General features: G+C 50.6%; 1 pseudogene; it reads left to right on the forward strand.

The window, feature by feature from the left end:
* Nucleotides 1–1353: 1353 nt before the first annotated feature.
* LOC142767592 (uncharacterized) lies at nucleotides 1354–5327 on the forward strand (annotated as a pseudogene).
* The last annotated feature ends 435 nt before the right edge of the window (nucleotides 5328–5762 follow it).

Raw genomic sequence — 5762 nt, forward strand, 5'->3', positions numbered from 1 at the left:
TGTCATACCCTCGGCGCTCGTCTTGCTGGCGCTTGCGGCAAAAGCATGCAATGTGACCACGATAGCCGCAATAATAGCACGTAGGCCGAGTCGATCGATGAGGAGGGTAGTAGCTTGCGCTAACTGCACCGGGAGAGAGAGAAGTCAGAGGGACAGGTGACGGCTCACGCGGTGGTGATTAAAAGCTCGTGGTAAAGCTTGTGGGAGGTGGGGCAGCAACCGACGCGTACGTTCGTGGCGGGGACGTCGAGCTGATGGTGCCTGGTGGTGCGGCAGTGGTGTGCGGGAACGATGGTAGAGTACGAGAGACAATGGGCTGCAGCTTGGCCATGTGGGTCAAGGACGTGAGCTCTTCCCTGATGACGTCCCGCAATGACGTTGAAGAAGACTGACTGGGACACACTGAAGGTAGTGTGAATCCCATTGATTCTAATTCTTCACGTATAATCACCCTTATTGTGTCTCGCAGGTTTTGATCAGTCGTAATACGGGCCGCGTCACTGTCTGGTTGTAGGCGCATAGACTCAAGTTCTTCGAGGCACTGACAGAATGTGGCAACGTCAGCAACGGAAGCCGGATTCTGGATTGCAAGGGCATTGAATGCGACGGGTGCAATCCCCTTAAGAAGCTGGCGCACCTTGTCTGATTTTGTCATTGGTGTGTCAACCCGGCGGCAAAGTGAAAGAACATCCTCGATGTAGGATGTGTACGACTCCCCGATGTGCTGTTTCCGAGTCGCGAGAGCTTTCTTTGCGAGAGCCGAACGAACAGCCGGTGTACCAAAGACATGGCGAAGCTGATCTGTGAAGGCTGACCAGTCGGGGATGTCGATGAAGTGGTTGAGGAACTACGTCTTCGCGACAACCGTGAGTTAGAATGACACGTGAGCGAGTTTGTAGGTGTTATCCCACCGGTTAGCAGCACCGACACCTTCGAAATCGTCCAGCCATTCTTCCACATCTTCCCAGCGCATACCAGCGAAGGGATGGGGCTCACGCTGGAGGCTGTTGATGACGTGAGAAGGCGCGGCACGCGGTGGTTGAGTGGGAACAGCTGCAGCACCGACCTCATCTTGGTGCGACATATTTCCGGACAGCTGGCCCAAGCGGCGACCTGAAAGTAGCTCCAGGGGGTAGAGTGGTCGAGAGGATGGCGGGGGATCTAACAGCACTCTCCACCAGGTATGAAGTCTTGGTTTGTGTAGCAAGGCTCAATAAGCGCCATGTCACTGTTTGTATCTTTAGTGCGCATGCCTGGCGGCGGCGCTAGTTGTGTATATATACTAGTTCTTGTTCCGGCAATAAAGTTGTTCATTGCCTGAAGCCGACTCGCACACATGGTGGCAGCGGATTCCATCACTATGTCGGGGCCGTCAACCCTGCTTCCCCCACCCAAGCCACTGGACCCGTCGACAGACGCATGGCTTGCATGGAAGACATAAAAAAGTGAGTTCACTTTGTTCTCCACCGCTACCCAGTTGAGAAAGCAGCCTAAAGAAGTACAAGCAGCAACGTTACTCGTAACAGTCGGCGAAGAAGGTAGGAAGGCTTACAACACCTTCAAATTCAAAGATGATGCAGACTAGAACAACCTCGAGACGTTGCTCGAAAAGTTTGAGGAATTCTACAAGCCAGTGACTAACCTGACGTTTAATGAATTCCGCTTCGGATCAAGGAACCAAAGGCCAGGGGAGTGTTTCAATGACTGGCTAACCGATTTCCGGCTTTTAGTGAAGAACTGCGAGTTCGGGGACCTAGAAGACCGTTTGCTTCGCAGCCCGATTATTCTGGGATTGAGAGATAAACGCTTGCAAGAAAAGCTTATCGCCGAGAATCCGTCGTACAGCAGGACCGTCGAAATGTTATTCAGGCAGTCATTTCAGGCAGGTAGCGCAGGTAGTTATTCAGGCAGGTAGCGCCGCAGTTATTCAGGCAGTCAGCACCCAAAAGCATCACTGTAGTCGGTGCGGTTATAGCGCGCACGGTAACGCAAGGTGCCCGGCTACAGGAAAAACCTGCAAAAATTGCGGGGGGTGGAATCATTTCGCTCAAGCATGTAGATCGTCGGTTCGGCGACAAAACAGAGGCGTGAAAAAAGAGCTGCACGAACTACAAATGGATGAAGAAAATTTTTTCTTAGAAGCTTTGACCGTATGCGCAGTCGCAGCGGGAGATAACTGGACTGCAGCAGTTGACATCTAAGGCTGCCAATTCACGTGCAAGCTAGACACGGGTGCTAACTGCTGCGTAATTTCAAGCAAAGACTCAAAAAAGCTTAGCAAGGGGCCCCTGCAAACCTGCCACGCGACCCTGACCGCCTTCTTCGGCTATAAGACCCCAGCGACAGGAAAAATTCGGCTGCGCCTACGTGCTAACAGCAAAGAGCACGAAGAAACTTTTTTTGTGGTCGAACAAAATGTGCCTGTGACTCTAAGTGGATTAGTGGCGGAACGCCTAGGATTTATTTGCCGCGTGCAAAATGTTCACGTCCAACAGTTGTACCCAGCGGCTCAACCTTTCGCAGAAGTCTTCAGTGGACTGGGACAGCTGAAATGCGAAGAGTACGCCATGAAGTTAAAGCCCGGAGCCATTGGAATCGTCGTGCCAGCCAGGCGAGTTCCCGTGGCCCTTCAGGAAAGAGTCAAGGAAGAGCTCAAGCGTATGAAAGAACAAGGCGTGATAACTAAGGTAAGGGGTCCAACGGAATGGTCAAGTCACATGGTTACCGTCGTTAAGAAAGATAAACTACGCATCTGCCTAGATCCCATCGAGCTCAACAAAGCACTTTTGCGGAAGAACTATCCTATGCCTACACTGGAAGACGTTGTGCCAAAGCTTGCTGGAGCCAAATTTTTTTCGACATTAGACGCAGCTTCAGGGTTTTGGCAGATAAAGCTGAATGACTATAGCTCCAAACTTTACACAATGAGTACACCGTACGGACGCTACCGCTTTCTTCGCATGCCCTTCGGTATTGCCTCAGCACCAGAAATATTCCAAGCATCGATGCATCGTGTCCTAGAAGGTCTCTCAAATGTAGCGGTAGCAATGGATGACATTCTTGTCTGGGGCAATACAAAGCAAGAACATGACTACAATTTGCAGCTCCTTCTAGCACGCTGCCGCGAACAGAATCTTCGACTAAACCTAAAGAAGTGTTTCTTTTTGCAGACAGAGGTTCGCTACCTTGGGCACGTGCTCACTGCCGAAGGCTTGCGTGTGGGCCCACAACGTGTACAGGACATTTTGGAAATGCCGACACCAAAGAACTGTAAGGAGCTACAAGTCTTTTTGGGCACAATGAACTTTGTACAGCGTTTTATTCCAAACATGTCTGAGGTCACAGCACCACTTCGTACTTTGCTGCGGAAAGACACTGCATGGGTCTGGACGGAGGTGCAGCAAGAAAGTTTTCTTAGACTGCGTGAGGCTCTGATACAAGCGCCAGTACTCCGCTATTTTGATTCCAGTAAACCGGTGACCTTATCAGTGGATGCGAGCCAGCTGGGGGTGGGCGCTGTCCTAATGCAAGATGCGCAGCCCGTCGCATTTTCGTCACGGACACTTACGGAAGCGCAGACAAGATACGCACAGATAGAGAAGGAAACACTTGCTATTGTACATGAGTGCACTAAATTTCATGACTACATATTCGGACAGCATGCAGTGACTGTGGAAAGTGACCACCGTCCCTTAGTAGCGATATTCAGTAAGCCATTGTATCACTGCCCACTACGGTTACCACGCATGCCCCTTACTCTACAACGTTACCCCATCCATGTGACTTACAAACCGGGCAAAGAACTATTTCTAGCTGATGCTTTGTCAAGGTTTTCGAGCAAAGCATGCATGCCAGAAGACGAGCAGTTTCAGGTTAATGTTCTTCAATGTATTTCAGCCTCTGCACGCGTGCTGCAAGACTTGCTTCACGCCACCAATGAGGACTCAACCCTGGGCAAGCTCCGCGAATACGCAAGTACAGCATGGTCGCTTCACAAGCAAGACGTCCCCGAGCCACTTCGGACGTACTGGGAGTACCGGGACGAGATACACGAACAGGACAGCCTCGTATTCCGGAGTAACAAGGTAATCGTGCCACAATCGAAGACATCAGAAATGATGAGTACTCTTCACTCGGCGCATGTGGGAGTCGAGAAAATGAAGGCTAGGGCAAGGAACGTGATGTTTTGGCCGAATATGGCGGGCAACATCGAGCAGTTCTGCAAAGCTTGCAAAGTATGTCAAAAGCATAAACCTCAGAACCCTAAGATGCCACTTTTGAGTCACGAGGTACCCTCGCTACCATGGCAAGTTGTCGGCATAGATTTGTTCTGTTTCGAAGGCCGAGAGTTCGCCGTCATTGTCGACTTCTACTCGTTCTTCTTTGAACTACGAGAGTTTTGGACGACAACGGCGAGCTCGCTTAAAATATGGTGTTCAGAAACTTTTGCCGTCCATGGCTTGCCACTAAAGTTGTGCAGTGATAATGGCCCGCCTTTTAGCAGTCATGAGTTCAAGGAGTTTTTGGACACTTTGGGCATCGCTCACGTAACCTCAAGCCCCTACCACCCGCGGTCAAACGGCATGACGAAAAGAGCGGTCCAGGAGGCAAAAAAGCTTTTAAAAAGTGCTCATTGAAAATGCCCGTGTTTCAAATGGCTTTGCTTGAGTGGCGCAATACTCCACGTGATGATGTGCTCCAGTCCCCTGTGCAGAGGCTGATGGGACGCCAGACTAGAACTCTGCTACCGGTGCCTACCAGCCATTTGGAACCGAGGGCCATCCCACCGAAAGTGGTACAGGGCCGCCTTCAAGAAATACGGCAACGACAGAGGACCTACTACAACCGCGGTAGCAGAACACTACCGCCTGTGAAGCCAAGCCAGCAGGTCACCGTATACGATACAAGCCAGCGGACCTGGGCGCCTGCAGTCTTCATCAGACCATTCGGGGAAACCCGCTCGGCCATCGTTAAAACAGAAGACGGCCGGGAACTTCGGCGCACAAGAGAGCATCTCCGCTTGCTAGAACCGCAACCAGAATCAAACCAGCCAGAAGCGAGCCTTGTCCCTCCAAACGGGGCGTCCTCAACGGCCCCTACAGAACTACGGCGAAGCACAAGGCAACGATGCGAGCCCTGTCGGTACCCTCTACCTGAGAGGCGCTAACCAGGTGTTAACTGCCCCGTAAAAAGGGAAGATGTAGCAAGGCTAAATAAGCGCCATGTCACTGTTTGTATCTTTAGTGCGCATGCCTGGCGGCGGCGCTACTTGTGTATATATACTCGTTCTTGTTCCGGCAATAAAGTTGTTCATTGCCTGAAGCCGACTCGCACACAGTTTGGATTACCTTTCATTAGGCCCGAGGAACCGTCAGCCGACAGCTACGATGAATGAGCCAAGATGATGATGCTACGCGACAACGATGAGGATGCATGAGCCACACATGATAATGATGATAATGTAGTGGTGAAGAGGATGCGTATACTAAATGCCCCCAATATATATATATATATATATATATATATATATATATTGCCACGCTGTGTTAGCAGTAGAAGAGGAGGAGAGCGAAGAAGCGAATAAACAGTCCTCCACTTCTATGATGATGATGATGATGATGTTTGATGTTTTGTGGCACAAGGGCCATTTCACGGCCAAAAAGCGCCAGTTCATCTTACTGAGAATATGGACAATGATTGTCGTAAGCGGCTGTATAAGGGCCATAAATTCCTAGCAGTATGGCGGGTAAAAACATACAAGT

The sequence above is a fragment of the Rhipicephalus microplus genome, chromosome 7, assembly GCF_043290135.1.
Source record: "Rhipicephalus microplus isolate Deutch F79 chromosome 7, USDA_Rmic, whole genome shotgun sequence".
Taxonomy (NCBI): domain Eukaryota; kingdom Metazoa; phylum Arthropoda; class Arachnida; order Ixodida; family Ixodidae; genus Rhipicephalus; species Rhipicephalus microplus.